At 40.6% G+C, this 18,400-nt stretch overlaps 1 long non-coding RNA gene across 1 annotated transcript in view; it reads right to left on the minus strand.

Annotated features, from left to right (window-relative positions):
* Positions 1 to 12,900: 12,900 nt before the first annotated feature.
* LOC106148930 overlaps positions 12,901 to 18,400 on the minus strand; it is a 54,334-nt gene continuing 48,834 nt past the window's right edge. The window contains exon 3 of the long non-coding RNA XR_001234713.1: positions 12,901 to 13,255. This is a non-coding gene — a long non-coding RNA (uncharacterized LOC106148930). The remainder of the gene's footprint in view (positions 13,256 to 18,400) is intronic.

The raw sequence follows: 18,400 nt of genomic DNA on the forward strand, positions 1-18,400 counted from the left end.
GCAGCTGAGCAAGAATATGATGGGTTTGGGAATGGGAAACATGTTTGATACCCTCCCTCACCACAACCCTGCCCTCTGTTAAGAGTGCTTCACTAAACTTAAGGTGCTCTGATAAAACTGAAAGTGCTTCAGTACACGAAGAACAGGTGGCCCAAGATACACAGGAAGGCATCTATATCCCACAGCAAGAATCTACCCCTGCATACACACACATACGCACACACACACACACTGCTTCTCACCTGTCTTGTTTGCCTTTATCTCTGTTGAGTTTGTTCAGAGTCTATCTGCTGGGTGCTAAAAGCTCTGTGGGGTGCAGAGAGTTAGTTTGGTGAAATAACATCCTGGAAAACTAAAAGTTCCCCTCAGGGGGCTGGGGACTTAGCTCAGCGGCAAAAGCACCTGCCTGGCAAGTGCAAGGTCGTGAGTTCGGTTCCCAGTACCGGAGAAAAACCAAAAAAAAAAATAAATAAATAAATAAATAAATAAAAGTTCCCCTCAGGTTTGTGAGCAGCTGAGAATATGGATTTGCTCCACTCCAGGTTGTTATGGTATCCAGTGAACCTAAACCAATGACACTGGAAAGCATGATCCAGCTGAAATCTGGGGAAAAGAAAACATAAAACTTTGCTAGGATCTCATATTCTTTAGCACTACTCAAGGAGGAGACAGACCCTGAGTACTATCCCCAACCCCAATCTTGCCACTATGATCAGCCTTCGCTAAGCACCTTAACCTCTAGGGTGGAGGAAAATAAGGAGTATCCACATGAGGGACATCTGCTGCCACTTTCTTGGGCAAACTCTTTGCCAGTGTCATCTGAGCTGGGCTTTGAGCCCAGCCATTTTTCAGCTATGACTTTCTTTTATCATGGTGACCTCCTTTGGTTTTATTTTTTACAGGGTTCATATAATCCAAATGAAGCTAAGAAAGCAAGGTCACAATCCTGAGGTCACAAATTCATAAGTGAAGGAAACAAAAATACACTCAAATGCTGTTAATACTTTTACTTTAGGACAATGTGCCCCCCTCCAGAACACAGGAATGGCAAAGCTGAATCTAAAGAATCAAGTATTGCTTGTTGGACTCAGATCACCATCTCAGAATAATGGGAGAGGTAAAAGGAAGAAAGCAGGGACACTAGGAAAGGGCCAAGGGGCTGATGAGGACTTTCCCTGACATCTGCTAGAGAGCTCCATTAAGTCAAGGCAAGCTTCAACGACAGATAAAAATGTAGAAGCTACCTTTTTATATTTCCACCTAGGGCAGCACCCAACCACCAGGAATCTAGTACTACAGTTTGGAGGTGAGACTCAGACTTGGGTTTCATTCTCTAGTGTGTGGATGGAAGGACTGGCAAAAGCAAGCAGACAGGATTGACATTTCCTTAGCACCTACTCTTTATCAGAAACTCTCCTGATGGTTTGTTTGCTTTAAGCCCCTGCTATAGCCCATGTAAAGGGGCTATTTGTACCCCTATTGTGTGGGTCAGCTTTTCATCACCATAAAAAGAACCAGTGATAAATCAATTTTTAAAAGGAAAGTGTTATTTGGGCTCACGGTTTTGGAGGTTTCAGTCCATGATGGATTGACTCCATTGTTTTGGGACCTGTGAGGAAGAGGCACATTGTGCTGAGAAAGCAAAACATTCCCCTTGTGGACAGGAAGCAGAAAAAGTGGAAAAAGAAGCCACCGGAGCCCCATCTTCCCCTTCGGGGTGGGCTATCTGTGATCCAAAGACCTCCTGCTTGGCTCCATCTCTTAAAGTTTCCACCACCTCACAATATGTAAGGAGTAAGCCTTTTCTACATGGGTGTTTGGTGGACACTTAAACTCCAAACTATGGCTCCTATTTTATAGATGGGTTTTCTGAGCAGAGATGAGCCAGCTGCTTCCAAGCTCCACGCTCTCTCCTTCTGTGATGCATTTGCAGATGACACTTTCCAACACCTGGCTCTTAGGTGGAGCCACATAACTGAGTTCTGTTCAGTTGCATTGGGCAAAACCTAAGTGTCATCATATGTACTTCCTGGTCCTCATGTTTCCCACAAGATCTTCCATGTATCATTTTCCTTTGTGTGTAGCTGAATGCAGATGATAACATGCAGACCTCAGAAGCCTCAGCACATAACAGAGCTGACAAATAGAGGGAACCTGAGCCCCAAACTGACAGCAGAGAGCATCCTGAGGTGGAGAGAGCCCTAGGCAGAAGCCCAGCCCAGGAGATCCCACCCTGTAGATCACCCACTGTGAGACCTACTGCTTAGTCACTTCCCCTCTGTGGCCTCAGTCTCCCTTTCTGTGCAAGATGGAGGTCAGACCCAGTGATGTCCAGCTTCTCCGTGGCTGCCATTCAGAGATGCTCTGTTCCTTTAAGGAAGGGAGTCAGAAGAAGGACACTGAGGCACTGAGCACTCTTCCACCCTCCCATGAGCTCTTGTTGGCTTCCTTTTTTTTTTTTTTTTCAGTACAAGGAATAAATCCCAGGGCCTTCTCACTGAGCTATATATCAGTCTTTAAAAATTTTTATTCTGAGACAAGGTCTTCCTGCTAAATTGCTAAAGTTACCTAGTCTCTCTTCTGTATATTCTACTTTAGATGCTGGACTCCAGCATCTGAATTGCATAAGCCGAGTCCTCCTGGCCCTGCCTCCCAGAGTGCTAAGATTACAAGTATGCTCCATCATGTCCTGCTTCTCCCCGGCTTTCTTTGAGGCTGTCTACTGAGTCCCAATTGACCTTTCCATTAGAACTCAGGAGAATGCAGCTGGTGTGGGTCCAGACACAGGTGGGAATGGTGGGTGGCAGCCTCCCAGGCTTTTCCACTTTGTCATCAGTGAATTGATTCATTTTTGCCTCTGAGAGCCATGGCCCACTGACCTCTGCCTCCCAGGGAGGAGTTCAGCAAGCTTACCAGGGACCCCTACATCCAAGACTCGCCTGATTCCCAAGGGCTGGAGGTTAAGCACCTCCAAAGACTCCAGACTCAGAGATGCTTGGCTTTCTGCCTGCCTGCCTACCTGCCTGGACACACAGGAAGGGACACTGACGTTTCGTTTTCCGCCAAGACTCATGGCTGGTTCCATTATGCTCAGGTCCCTGGAGGCCTGCAGAAGCAGCAGAAAAGGTGACAGCTGCCGGCTCAGGCAATGAAGGCCATCTCTGCTGCCCAAGTCCTGCAGGGGACACGCCTGACTTCCCGCAGCCCTCCCTCGGTGATTTGTTTTGGGCATTGTTTCTCTCCCACTCTCGCTTCCCTTCTCCCTCCCGTGAATATCTATCTTTCCGCTCACTCTCCAGAGGCCTCTGTCTGCTGGGAAAATAGCAGCTGACAGCAAAGGTCACCGCGACTAGTTCTGACTCTGCATACAAATACGCCTTTCAGCGGTGGGCCCTGCAAAGAAGGCCCAGGTCCTATTATTGATAAATCCTTGAAAAGACTCTAATGTATCTTCATTTCAGGGAAAACAACTGCCTTCAAGGTTGCACCGAGAAAATAAAGCAGGCGGCCTGGTGATGGATTCGAGAAGTTGGCATTTTCCCGAAGATTAAAAGATAATAACACTTCTATTAGGATCACTCCGCTACGCTGTATTGATCTCATCAGGGAAGCCACTGCAGGTCTAATATGAACAGAGCGCGTCCTGGAATTAATCACGGGGGTTTTATTACGGTTCATAGGGCGTTTCGTTCAAGCTGCATCGTTTGCAATATTTATGGCCCCGCTCCCCGGCCCTTATTAAGTGCAACTGGGCTTCGTGGAGCTGGGCCTGCTGGGTTAGAACACAAAGTCATTCTTCAAAAGTAAATCTTATCTAAACTGTGCACACAAAGCCAATTATGTTTTGATTTACATTTTAATTCTGCTTCAAAGGCCCCATGCTGAAGTGGGAGGGCCCAGAGAATATCTCATGGCTCATATCCAGGTCTATGTCCAACTGCAAGGGGCTCCTTCTCTTTGCTAAGCCTCAGTTTCCAGATCCGTAAAATGGGGTGATGGATTTTATCTGCCATAGCAACTGGAGAATTAAGTGAAACAGCAGCCACAGACCACCTTACAGAAAACCTGGCTCAGATGGGCACTCCAAAGCAGTCACTGCTCTTCTTAAAGATTTCTTCTGCTATTGCAGTCCTTACCTGGCTTAATTTCAGAGACCAATCTAAACAAAATAGCCAAGGAAAGTAAGGCTGCTATTTTTTAATCCTAAACCTAAAATAAACACCATTGCTCACTTATATGTTTGTTTGTCTGTTTTTTTGTTTGTTTTGCAGTACTGGGGATTGAACAATCCAGTTCATTGTTTAACTCTGAGCTAAATTCCCTTTAGAAAAATTCTTTTTAAATTTTCTTATTTATTTTTGACAGAGATTCTCACTAAGTTGCTAAATTGCCCAGGCTGGGCAGTTTTTTGTTTTTGTTTTTGTTTTTAATGTTTGTCATTTTCTTTACACTGGAAAATATTTAAGTACATATTTTTAAAATTTTAATTTGTATTGGTATATGTTTGCAGTACATAATGATTATATTTGTAGTGGGAAGTTGGTACATGCTTGTCCTGTCTCAGCCTCCCAGACCACTCAGATTACAAGTGTGCATGTGTGTTTTATGACCCGTGGAAACTAACTTCTAACTCCCCACTTTCTGCCTCACATTCTTTTTTTTTTTTAAGAGAATAAAAAAAAACAATAACAAAATAACAACAACATAGACAAAAACAAAGCAACACAAAAACAATAAAAATGATACAGGCTTTCAAAACAGAATGATAGGAATTAATAGTGGTTGTTACATTACATATTGCTATCTTCAATGACATTGCTCAGATTACCAGATGTAAGAATGCAAGACTGATCAAACCATTAAAGAGAATAAAAAATAATTTTAAAAAATTAAAAACGATACAGAGCTTCACTAGACAAGATGGTAGGAATTTACCAATGGTTGTTATATTGCATATTGTTGTCTTCAAATTAATTATTCAGATTACTAGATATAAACATGCAAAACTCGTCAAAGAAATTTAAGCATTAACTGTTCCTTTCAATAAAGGATTAGACATCAGCGGTACAGTTATCCCAGCTATCCTTCCCATTTTTTTCACACAGGTTGGCGCTTCCTATATTAATCCCACAATGCAAGGATAACCAACAGCTTTTGGATAAAGACTGTATCATAAATCTCACCAAATCGTTATGAAAATTAAATTAGATAAAGCTATAAAGCACTTAGTCTCAGATCTCACACCAAATACACAGAATAACTCTAGACTTTGTATCGTTGGTGGGAGGAGAAAGACCAAATAGTAGATGCAGCATTACTAATCGTGATAGTAAGAACATCAAGCATGGTAGCACTATTAGTAATATGGTGGGAGTACGAGCTGTTTTGGTGAGTGATATTAACATTAGTACTTGCGGCAATAGTAGGAGTGCTAGTATTACTAACAACAAAATTAACAGGGGTAGTGGTAAAGGCAACAAGAATATTTCAGCCTCAGATCTTGTTACCTGTGTGAGGTTAATCAGAGTATTTACCTCTTTGAGCGATATGTTCATCACTTGAAAATGGCATAAAAATATCTAACTTTCATGCATCTTGAGCACAGAAAATAAGATGGTACAGGTAAAGCTCCGCCTAGCCCACAGCAAGCTCAGAAAGCATTAGCTTCCTTCTCTGTCAGCTACTGCTTACTTATAATCTCTTGCTCACTCCCTGTCCTGAGCTCCTGGGGCTCCAGCGTTTCACGGCCACACATCTAGAATTTGCCTTTGTGAACTGTTATGGGAAATGCGCTAGATCGGGAGGCTGGTAAATGGGTTTTGATTCTGGATCAAATCCCTAATCCTCATATCTTCACCTGAAGAGTAAATGAGAAAATGCATGTAAGAGTCCTTCACCCAAGGACTCTTATACCAGAGCGCTCGAGGACAGATGCCGCCAGAGAAAAATTTCATTTTCCTGATGCATGGGATTCATATACACCTTTTCTACTTAGTAGTGATCACCAGATTAAAGAATCTGCTAGAGCACTTCTTGGGAATATAGGGCTTTATTATCTTTCCTTTCCAGAGTTGATATATTCCCCTGCATATAAAAGTGTATTATTACATCATAATGATTGCATCATTTGAGCCCCACAAGAATTCCTTCCACAGACCTTGCTCTTGAATATCTCCACAGTGAAGGTGTTCATCATCCTAGGAGTCAGCCCATTTCCTCACCCAACAGCAATGATGAGGTAAAGTTGAAATCTATGTCTCCATATGCTTTTCACTGTTTACTTCCAGTTTGGGCTTTTAGAATCGCAGGACAGCTTTGACACGACGTGTCAAGTATCACATTAGATTCTTCTTCTTTTATGGGCTGTACAACACTGGTCCTTCAAGTCTAAGCATGACGCAGCTCATTCACTCATCAACTCAGCAGGCACCAGTGACGTATGCAACTGCAGCAGGTCTGTCAGGGGAGCAGGGACCAGTGAAGGGAAATGACAGGCCTGTGTGTGGAGAGCTGTTGACTCTGCTTACAAGGGCCTGTACTGTTTTGGCACCCTCTCTGCTGCTCTAGTCTGGGTTTCCTGCTGCAGGTAGAGGCACCAAAGCTGAGCTTCAACTCCAGGCACAGCCTGACCGTTTCTGAGAGATATTCAGCCCTAGCCCAGCAGTACGTGTTTGAATAACTAGAAAGGTATGATTGGGTGAATGTCTCCTAACAGACATCACCTTCCTCCTTCTAAAGAGTATGTGGTTATTAATGTCCTTGTCTAGCAGGGAACAGCAGAAACAGCCCACTTGGAGTAGCACCTATGGGACAGAAGTCAAGAGTTTGATCTTCTCAGTATCAGTAATAAGCTGCAATGAGGAGTGTACAAAGCAAAAATGCAAGTGTGTTAAGAGCAAGGCCTGCAAGCTTGAAAGGCAACCTCTCTGTCCCCAGGAGGATGGCTTAAGACAGAAGTCCTGGGCAGAAAAGCAACTCCAAAACCCACAAATAGAGTGAAGTGTGGCTGGTGCATGGGATGAGTTGGGGAAAGGCGGAAGTGCCAGGACAGAGAGAGTACGGGCAACATGCAAGTACGCAAACTGGGGGGATGGACAGAATTTCTGACCAATCTGAGTGTCCCCTGTGGCCACAGGTGGATATACAGACCAGTGGCACGTGAACCTCATCTGGGGCAGCCTCTCACTTGTGGTTATTGTAACAAATAAGGGGACAGAAGAGAAAATATAAGAGAAATAAAGAAAAGAGAGGAAGAGGGGAGAGAGAGCAGGCAATGGAAGGAGAAGATGTCAGATAAGGTGGGCTACAGGGAGACATAGAGCATCTCCAACTTTATGAGCACTTTAATAAACTGAGTTTATTGAATAAGTCATCTTAACCATAAAATCTATTTGCATTTCCCTGGCCTTTGTTTCCCTGGTCTTAGGGCCTGATAAATGCGGCCATATAGCTGCCACAATCTGTACCTCCTAAAACCTCAGGTCCTGGCAGTAGCTATATGAGGAAACGAGAAAGCACATGCAGGAAACTGGGGTGTGGAAACCCCGGCTGTTCCTGAGGGCCCCCTCCGCAGGCAGAATAAGCCCTCTCTGCATACCCCAGAAATAGACAGAAACATCTGTGCAAGGAAAGAGCACATGTCCAATGTTCACTTTTCACCTAGAAAAACCCTCTTCTGCCTTAGGAAGTGTCATCAATAGAGCTTTAGAAACATACAGGCGTATAATATTTAAACACCAGAATCCTGACTTCTATCTCTGCATCTGACAGTGGGAGTGGCGGGCTGAGGGCACAAAGACCCACACTGCATCCTGGGCCACCAGGAAAGATTACTCCTTTCTGTGTTGTTAGACCAAGAAGATAACTCTCAGGCATTTACAAAGCAATTGAGTTTTTGTTTTGTTTTGACTTTTGCTTGCCAAGTAAACTATATTGTGATTCAGAGTCTCATTTTGGTTCAACTTGAAAATAATCTTCTTAAAGGGATAGCTCCCAAACTTCCCTATTAAAATGTGGCCCATACTTTAATATATATACACACTGAGTATATACTGACTATATTTACATATGTGCATATATAAATACAGCATAACTGACTGTATATTTGTATATAATATATATGCATGCATCCATACAGATATATGTATACAAAAACTGAAAGCAGACATCTGCAAATTCTTGCTGAGTTTTGAGTCTAGGTTGAATTCTGCACAAGGTGAACAGGAAGAGAATCATATGCACTTGCGATGCAGCACTAATGTAACGTGGCTGCTTTGATTTGAGAATTCACCCAAGGGGAGCTGAAAAATATACTTGCATTTCTGAGGATGGAAAGAAATGCAAAAAGACTCATTCATCGAGGTTAAAGAGAAATTGCAAAAGAAGAAATGCAAATGACCAATCAACATATGAAAAATTGTTCAATCTCTTGGATAATTAAAGAAATAAAATTGAACCAGTAATGCAATTCCATCACAGTGTACCTTTTATTTTGGCAAAGACTAATAAAAATAGTAATACTCATAGCTGGAAAGACTGTGGTGAGACAGGTACTCTCCATCATTAATGCGGCAAAAATACATGTTACATCCTACAGTTTGGGGCTATACTAACAGCCTCGATGGTGTTGATTTGATGTAGTTAGAGATGTCTTCAGTAAGGAGGGCCCATTGCTTTTGTACAATTGTGACAGAAAGTTGGGATATGGCCCAAGACAAGAGCCTGATAGCCCGGCATGCATCCTGGGGAAGAAGAGACTTGGGGAATGAGAAGAGGCTTGAATAATGAATGAAAAGAACTCAACCAGTCCAGGAACTGATATGTCGCAGAGCCCCACCTATATGCCTACAGGTTCAACCAACTTCCCAACTGGTGGATGAAGAACAGGACTGTTCTTCAGGGCAGCTATCACAGTAGGATTAGAATTACAAAGACTCTCTACCGGAAATTCCTCAGTGGCGGTGCAGACCATCTCAGCTAGTCACTGTGCTGCCATAAAGTAAAGAAAAATCTTCAGAGAGTTCTGTAAGCTTTTTTTTTTTTTGCTCCATGGAGATTCTGAGACCTGAGTAGCTAGACTAGGATAGCGCTCTGCAAGAGTTCCTTAAGAACCCCAAGCCCGGGAAGAGTTGTTCCAATCAGTGATAACACTCCAATATATCTGAAATTCAAGAAAGCCTGGGTGGGGGCCTCCGCAGCTGCCAGCCCATGTTTCTGCTGTGCTACTGGCTGCCAAGGACGGGTAACACCTAGATAACTTACTGATCACTGGCCTCAACACATTCCCCTTAAAATCTGTCCTCTCTAAAATGGGCACAAATGGGGCTGGGGACTTAGCTCAGCGGCAAAAGCGCCTGCCTGGCAAGCGCAAGGTCATGAGTTCGGTTCCCGGTACCGGAGAATAACCAAAAAAAAAAAAAAAAAAAATGGGCACAAACATCACTTTGACAAGAGAGGACAATTTAGCAGTGATTTGAAGGCACCAAAGAATTCACAGGTCTTTCCTTTTCACACGTTCCTTGTCATATCCCTTAATGTATTGCAAGGTTTTCTCGTCTTCCCTTGAAATTAAAAGGATAAGCTCAGATTTATAAACAAATTTCCCAATGAGAGTGGCATACTGTTCCCTTTGGACACTCATAGTCAGAGGTTTTGCAAATATTATTTGGTCAGAGACCATTCAGGGGCTGCCTGTTAAAGAAATGGTTGGCCTCTTTTGCATTTCTGGTGCTCACCTTGTTCTAGGACTAAAAGAGAAACTCTCGACTCAACAAAACTTAACCATCCAAGAACATGAATTTGCTTCTGTATTTGAGTTTGCTGCAAGTTTCTTTAACAAATTCAGTGTATTCATTCAACAAATATTTACTATATTCTCACTAGGCCCTTTTCTGGGTTCTGGGTTTGAGTGGCAAACCATGAAAAGAACCTTGCCTGCATGTTAGAAGGGGGAGGAGGGAAGTGATGCATATAATAAGTCAGTCAAGATTCAGGGCCTGCCTGTTTCATCACCACTCTCCTTGCCCATCATGGGAGACATGAGACCATCACATGCTGCCATTAGCTACACTCCACATCTTGAGAGTCATTGGAGCCAAGTTGTACCTGATCTGAAGACACTCAGAGGACCCTGCATCTACCAGTCTGACTCCTGCCTCACTGGAACACCATAGGCCTGATAACAGGACTCTGGTGTGGTTTGGAGGCCAAATGTATAGCATGTGTGTCAGTTGTGCTACCATATTCTTCTATACACTGAGAGAAAGGCTTGATAATGCACCAAGACACTCAGACCCTGGACAAAGAAGGCCCTGTTTCTCCACTGGCTTGAGGGATGTCTTTCATAAATTCATTGCTGGTGCAGCATGGGGGTTGCAAGTGGGGAGCACTAGTGAAAGGAGCTCAAGAGCAGACAGGGATGTTTTCACACACCTTCCCCAAGTTTATTGAGTTACAACTGGTCTGCCAAGCATTAAACATATTTAATGTCTACAATTCGGTGAATTTGTGTTATCTTCAACATGGTCAATGTAACAAACATACCCCTCACCTCCCAAAATTTCCTTTGTCTCTATAGCACTGTCTGTATGTGTGTGCATGTGTTAAAACCATCAGACCTGAGACCTACTCTCTTCAAAGAACTTTAGTGCACAATACCTAATTGGTAAGTACAGGCAATAAACTGTGTAGCAGATCACCGGCACTTGATCATCTTATATAACTGTGACATTACTCCAATTGAAAAACTTCCTATTTACCACCTCAGACCCTGCATCCATCATTCTATTGTCTATTCCTATACATGTGACTATTTTAGATGCATCACCTTAGGAGGAATCAAGGGATATTCATCATTATATGACTGATGTATTACCCTTAATGTCTTCCAGGTCCACACATGTGGTCACAAGTAGTAGAAATTCTTCTGATTTTTCTTCTTTTCTCTTTTGCAATATATATATATATATATTTATACATTTGTACATTGTGGAATGACTAAGTCAGACTAATTAACATATAATGATCTCACATGTGGTTTTTTTGCATTCTCCCCTTTTATTTTAAATATAAAAGAATGAAAACATATTAACAAACACAGAGACATAAACAAAGCAACATAAAAACAATATAGATTTTCAGATGCAATAGGAAGTTAACAATGGTAGTTCTATGACATATTGTTACCTTCAAATTGGTTACTCAGATAAACAAATGTAGGCATGTAAGATTGATCAAACAATTAAACATTAACTGTTCCTTCAATAAAACAATAAAAATTAGTAGTACAATTATCTTTGCTATCTTGGGTATGCATATATACATACTCTCCCTTCTGTCTTCTCTTTTCCTTCATCCCAGTTGTTCTTTCCTTTTGAGCAATTTCTTTCCCTTTTACAATATCTACTCTACCTTTTAGATTTTATTTACTCTTTCAGGTTCTTACACTAGGGAGACAATGTGATGTTTACATATGTGAGTCTGACTTATTTCACTTATGAGTATGGTCTCTAGTTGCATCCATTTGCCTAAAAAAGCCTTGAGTTTATCTTTCTTTCTAAATTAGTAATATTCCACTATGTAAAATATTTTTTGTAATGAGACCATTTTTAAATTCTCATCATTTTTCACATACACAATACATTGTTATTATCTGTGGTCACCATGGTGTGTACAATAGCTCCTTAGTGCTTATTGATTCTAACTGAAATTTTAAACCCTTTGATCATCCTCTCCCTCAGTTCTCATCCCCTCAGATTCTGGTAACCACCAGTTTTATTCTTTGCTTCTATGAGTTCATTTTTAGATTCCACATATAGGTGAGATCATGAGGCACGTGTCTTTCTATATTGGGCTTATTTTACTTAATCTAATATCCTTCAGCTTTACCTACATTGCATATGACAGGATTTCCTTCCTTTTAAAGGGAAAGTAGCTCTACACTGTATACATATGCTACAGTTTATTTATTCATTCAACCTTTCATGGACACTTAGACCAATTCCAAATCTTGATTCTGTGGACAATAACGAAAGGAATATCAGGGTGCAAAGAATTTCTTCAGCATACCGACTTTATATCTTTTGTATATATACCCAGAAGAGAGATTACTGGATCACATGGTAGTTCTATTTTTAATTTTTTGAGGAAGTGCCATACTGTTTTCCATAATGGCTCTGCTAATTTACATTCCCACCAACAGTGTGTGAAGGTTCCCTTTTACCAGATTCCCACTAACATTTCTTTGTTTTTCATCTTTTATATGATAGAAAATCTAACAGATATTATTGTAATTTCAGTTTTAATTTGCCTGATGATGAGTTGTGTTATTTCTTTTTTTTTTTTTTTTTTTTTTTTTTTTTGGTTTTTCTCCAGTATCGGGAACCAAACTCACGACCTTGCACTTGCCAGGCAGGTGCTTTTGCCACTGAGCTAAATCCCCAGCCCCGAGTTATGTTATTTCTCACATATCTGTTACCTGTTTTTGTGTCTTCTTTGGAGATTTATTTGCTTAGCTTCCTTGCCTATTTTTGTAGTTGGGTTCTGTTGTGAGTATGGTAGATTTGTTGTTTGTTTGCTATTGAGTTGTAGGAGACCCTTATATATTTTTTAAACTAAATCAACTCCTTATCAAATAGAGATTTGCATATATTTCCTCCCAATCCACAGGTTGCCTTTTCATACTTTTGGTTGTTTTTCTTGCTATACAGAAGACTTTTAGTTTCATATAACCCCTCATAATTACTGTTCTGTTGTGGCCTGTGCTTCTGATGTCATATCTAAGACATCATTGCTGAGACCAATGTCACCAAGATTTTCCTCTTTGTTTTTTTTTTTTTTTTTTTCAAGAAATCGTGTGGTCTTAGGTACTAGTTTTAAGTTTTTAGTATATTTTGAGCTGATTTTTATGTTTAAAATAAGAGTTCAATTTCTTTCTTCTGCATGTAGATGTTCAGTTTTCCCAACATGATTTATTCAGGAGACTACCCATTCCCCATGTAGTATTCTTGATATTCTTATAGAAGATGAGTTGGACCTTGTATTTGAAGATTTCATTTCCAAGGATATCTTTTCTGTTCAATAGATGTCTGTGTCTAATTTTTGTCAGTACTATATTGTTTTGTTCATTGTGGATTTGTAATTTATTTTTAAGGCAGGAAATGTGCTGCTCTCAGATTTGTTTTTCACGCTCATGATTACTTTATCTGTTTGGGATCTTCAGTGACTTCTTGTGACTTGTAGGATTTTTTTTCTGTTGCTGTATATAAAAGTCTGTGGAAGAGATGGTGAACATTTTATAAACTGACTCCCCAAACTGCAACCAAAACCCACTTATTTACCACAAAATGTAAACATTTCAGTGAAACTTGAATACTGAAGTTTTAATTTACAAAAAACAACTCATATATTAGCTCTTTTGTCTTAAGAGCAGAACACAATAACATGTGTGGCATAGGTTCACCACCACTGGCCTATGAGATTTTCATAAGAACTACATTGAATTCATAGATTGCTTTGAGTAGTATGAACAACTTAACAATATTAATTTTTCTAATATATGAACATCTGATGTCTTCCCATCTATTTGTGTCTAGTATCCTTTAAGAATGTCAATGCTTCTGTTCAATGTAGTACTCGAAGTCCTAGCCAGAGCAATTAAACAGGATAAAGAAATAAAGGGAAGACATAAAACTGTCTCCATTTGTAGATGATATGATCTTAGATGCACTACATCTTAAATAGTCCACCAAAAAATTGTTAGCACTAATAAATTTAGTAAAGTTGCAGGATACAAAATTAACATTTGAAAAATAGTTGTCTTTCTAAAAACCTATAATTAACTGTTAGAAGTTAAAATTAAGAAAAAATTCCATTTTAATAGCACAAAAAGAATAAAATACTTAGGAATAAACCTACCCAAAGAAGTTATAGATAGGGATGATTTTGAAGGTTAGAACATCATAATTATCTTTATTCTATAGGTAATGGGGAAGCCCTGAAAATTCTGATCAGGTCTCTGAAAATTTAGAAATGTTATATAGGAGGATTAATTGGATGACTATATATATGCTAGACTAGGTAAGGAAAAGAATAGAGGAGAAAAGGCTACTTAAGAGTGAGTCGCCAAATGCTGAGCAGGAATTGAAAAGAGAATAACTGGGAAAAAGCAGCATGGAAAGAAGTGTTTAGATATTGCCAGGGTTGGAGGCACAAGGATAGGAAAACAACTGGTATGACAGTAAGAGAAATAATAAAAATAATAACAGTAGTAAGACTTCTCTATCTGAGTAGCTACAAGGATGGTGGCAACATTAATGTAAATGAGGAATTTTTCATCAGAAACTCCACACAGCCTCCAAACTGACCTTGTGTATTAAAGATGTTCCTCCCAGTCACTGGAGCCTGATCTTCCAGCATATCAGGTTATTGGTGAAGTCTCAATATACTTCTCAGATGAAGGATGTGGTAACAAAACTAAGACTATACACTTGGCCCCAACACCAGGACAGAGCTCCATTTGTCTTAAAAATTGGCTCATGAGCAAATGTCAAGAACAACCAAATTTTGTCATTTGGTTTGTGTGGGGTTTTTTTGTTGTTTTTTTGTTTGTTTGTTTGTTTTCTTCTGTTCTGTTCTGTTCTGTTTTGTTCTGTTCTTTTTTGTTCTTAAGACATGCTGTATTTAAGATGCATCCTGACATTCAGGTTGGAATGTTTGGTACACTGTGAGCTCTAGTTCTAGTGGTGAGGAGCTGTATGGCGTTTGGAGGACCACCCACATGATGGTCTTTTTTAAAACCCAGATATGAGATTAGCAAAGTAAATAATGGAAAGACAGAGAAGAAAAGGACAAAGACATTCAAAGGAAACATGTTTGAGTGAAAAAGAAGGAAAAAAGAGAGAGGATTTAGATATGATAGACAGCCTGGAGAGGTCATGCAGGTCACAGAAGGAGTAGTTTTGAGACAAAGACTGTAAGTAAAAGGCTCAACATTGGGGGACTGAAAGTGCCCAATGGGTTTGACAACTTGGATATTTCTAAAGATTTTCAAGAGAAGTTTCAATAGAAGGATGAGGTTCATATAATGAGAAAAAGGGGAAGAGCAAGATATTAAAAGATGAAAGGTGAAAATAATTTCAAGAAGTTTGGGAGCAATTGGGGCCACAAACACAATGGAATTAGGTCTGGCTGTGTCTTTACCTGACACTGACTGCATCCTCCTCCACTAAAATACTGGTACCCAACTTGGGTAAACCATAACCCTATATGGCATTATTACTTTATGGCACTCAAGCTAAAAATATTTCTGTATTTGCAAAGGGTTGGAACACTATTTCATGACACATGAAACATGATACAAAAGTTAAATTTCAGTCTCCATAAATAAAATGTTAATGGATAGAAGAAATTTGGAGGTGAAAAGAAGAGGTACAGCTTGGAAAGTGGTAGAATGAAGGAGAGTTTGAGTTGGGTTTTAGACTGAGATTTTGAGTCAGCAGGAAAGAAAAGATCTACTGAAAAGGAGCTCCCACAAAAGGCAGACATTGCCTAGAGGAAAAGCATAGATGCTTTCATTTGTGAGTAAGAAAAAGTCCCACAAAAGTAGCTCTCACAATACAGGCTCCTATTTTACATATAAAGTACAAACTGTCAGCCACATGTTTGGACACTTGGGAAGGACTAAGAACAAGATGTACTTTTCATGCAATCGAAATCCAAGTAGTGTCAGATGTGCCCTGTTGGCATGGAAACCAAGAAGCTTAAGGACCTCAAATTTCAAAATTGATTTTACAACCATATTTGCATTTTGTGTAGGTGTGGATGCTAATTGTAATGCTCAGGCCAATGCAAAGACAAAAACATACTGTATTTCTTAATGAGTTTACTAGTACTTTCTTCACTAGTTAATCAGCACTTGTGTTTTTGGACACTAAATGGTTTTGCACTAACAATTTTTACACATAAATGTAATTTACAAATGTTGATTAGTGACATCTTTGCTGCTGAGGGGACTATTTTTTGTGTATAGGAGCTTCAACAGGACTATCTAGCCTGTGATCTCACATATACCTATCTACTCCCTGACTTCTTCCCCAGACAGCCTGTCCCCTGTTAAAGGATCTGATTCCAATTTCTGGGACCAATTGTACTTTGCTTAAAGTGATGAATCACTCTCATTAAACTATGGTTGGATACCTTCATGTGATTATTTATTTTACCCTGTACCTATTGACTGTAGATCTTGTTGATTACAAATTTCAGCTAAAACAATCCTCAAGCATCACAAATCCTGGTTCTCTCCATGGACACTGAGGGATAAAATAGTAACAAATGGACAAAGAATACTGGACATTCTAGCAATCATAGTGACTTCAAGATGGGGCCAGTAACTGGGAGAGGAAGTGATTCTTCATTACTGTACTGGTATTTGGACTCTTGACTGCTTTTCCAGTTTGCCTTCATACCCTTATATCCACGGAAATGTGAGGATTTAGAAACGGTACTGACCTCTCAGAGAAAGTTTTGTTCCTAAATGGCTTCAAGGGAACTCCTTCACTGGCAATCTTGGTATACCAGATTCCAGTGGGCTTGGCAGATGTGCAATATCCAAGCCCTAACAGTCCCCCAATTCTGCACTCCAGGGTTGGGGGGCCAAGAACTCTGACTCTCTTGTGGTGCTTACAACCATGTTGTCACATGAAACTGAGCGTTACTCAAGGCTAGGGCCATGTTTCACAGTGACCTGTATTTTTTAGTTCTTAGATCAGCACCTGGCACATGGATGATATTCAAAACATAGCTGATCCATAAGAAATTAATATATGAAAAGAGCGTATCTTCTCAGGAGCTGCATGGGATGGAGGTAGAGCAAAAGGAGTTTCTTATTTCAATTCCCACAACAAATCTGAAATGGAGAGGGTTTGCTCCCTGTTATGCAGTTCTACGGATGTGGAGGAGGGGAATTTACTCAACAGTCTGGCCATGCACAGATTGGGACCCGGAACTCATGCTACTCTCTCCAGTTTACCTCTCTCCTGTCTCATAGGGAACATTCACTGTAGGCCATACTAATGGGTAAAACCATTTCAACTCTATTACATTCGTTCATTGTAGACCACATTATTGAGTGAAATCATTTCAATTCTATTTGCAAATTTCAGAATCAGTGGTTCTACTTTCCAAATAGTAACCAAAAAGTAGCTCAGAAGTAGCTATTCAGGTGGAATGTTCCCTGAGTGGGCCCAGGACCCCACAGGTCTCCTTCCCCAGGTAACATGAGCCAGCTCCTTTTGGATGAACATCATCCTGTTTCACATTATGGTATCGTTTTTGAACATCAGTGGAATGAGATGTCAAATTCTGTGGGGCCCAGTCTGGCTTCCACAGTCTTCTCAGGAAGTACTCTTAGCATATCGATGAGATCTTGAACAAATTTTGTTGGAATTTTCAATCTAAATTAAGTCTTACACAAACCTTGGCCTTACAGTTTTGATTTATCCCTTCCTGCTCAACCTAAACTCACTCCTGGCTTTTCTAAACCAGATTAAACACAATACAAAAGAGAGAGTCACAGATTGCTTCCCCATGAAGATGTTTAGCAAGCAGGATGTTTATTAAGCATATCCTTCAAATTAAAAGCTGTGACAGGGAAGAGAACAAGGATATGTAGCAGAGACAGAATTTCAACTGGGACGCAGACCCTGTGGTAGCCTCAGGTGACCCTATGGGGACCTCTGGAGTTAGAATGATCCTTTAACATTGTCCCAAGTTGAACCTTACCTACCAGTCATGGACTGGACCACTCCCCAACAGAGATGTGAATTTAGAGAGCTTTCTGTCATCTTTAAAGAAACTAACAGATGCTAGGGTCATTGGTATACCCCTGTATGGCTCAGTTGGCAAGTCCTTGTCAAAGGGAGATTCACCAGCAGCACATGCCTCAGTGCATAGTAAAGTTGGTCTATCTCCCCGATGAGGGAAAATAGCATGCTCCTCAAACCAAAGTCACCCAACCCAGAGCATTCAGTATGTGTGCTGTGCTGGCTGCATACTGTGGATTCAGAGAAGAGACCTTAGCTTCCAAGAGCCCCTCTTAATCTTTGTCTGTGTGAGCCAACTCCTACAGTGGGGTTCTTACCTCCAATTTCCTATCCAGTTCTCTGCTGAGATTACAGAGTCCTGAAACCTCATCTTTTCCCTGGGTCCACAGCCACTAGTCCCTTTAGTCCTTGCACATATTCACTCTACTTCCATTTCATCATAACAGAGGAAGCAAAGAGAGCTGTATGACTCTACCACCTGCCATTGGTTTCCATCTACCTCCTTTTTCAACTTCTCCACTGTGTCAGCTCTGGTCAGATAACAAGGCTTTACTCCAAACAGAGCTCACTTCATCAAGTTG

This window comes from Chinchilla lanigera, unplaced genomic scaffold (assembly GCF_000276665.1).
Source record: "Chinchilla lanigera isolate Chin_1 unplaced genomic scaffold, ChiLan1.0 scaffold00032, whole genome shotgun sequence".
NCBI lineage: Eukaryota > Metazoa > Chordata > Mammalia > Rodentia > Chinchillidae > Chinchilla > Chinchilla lanigera.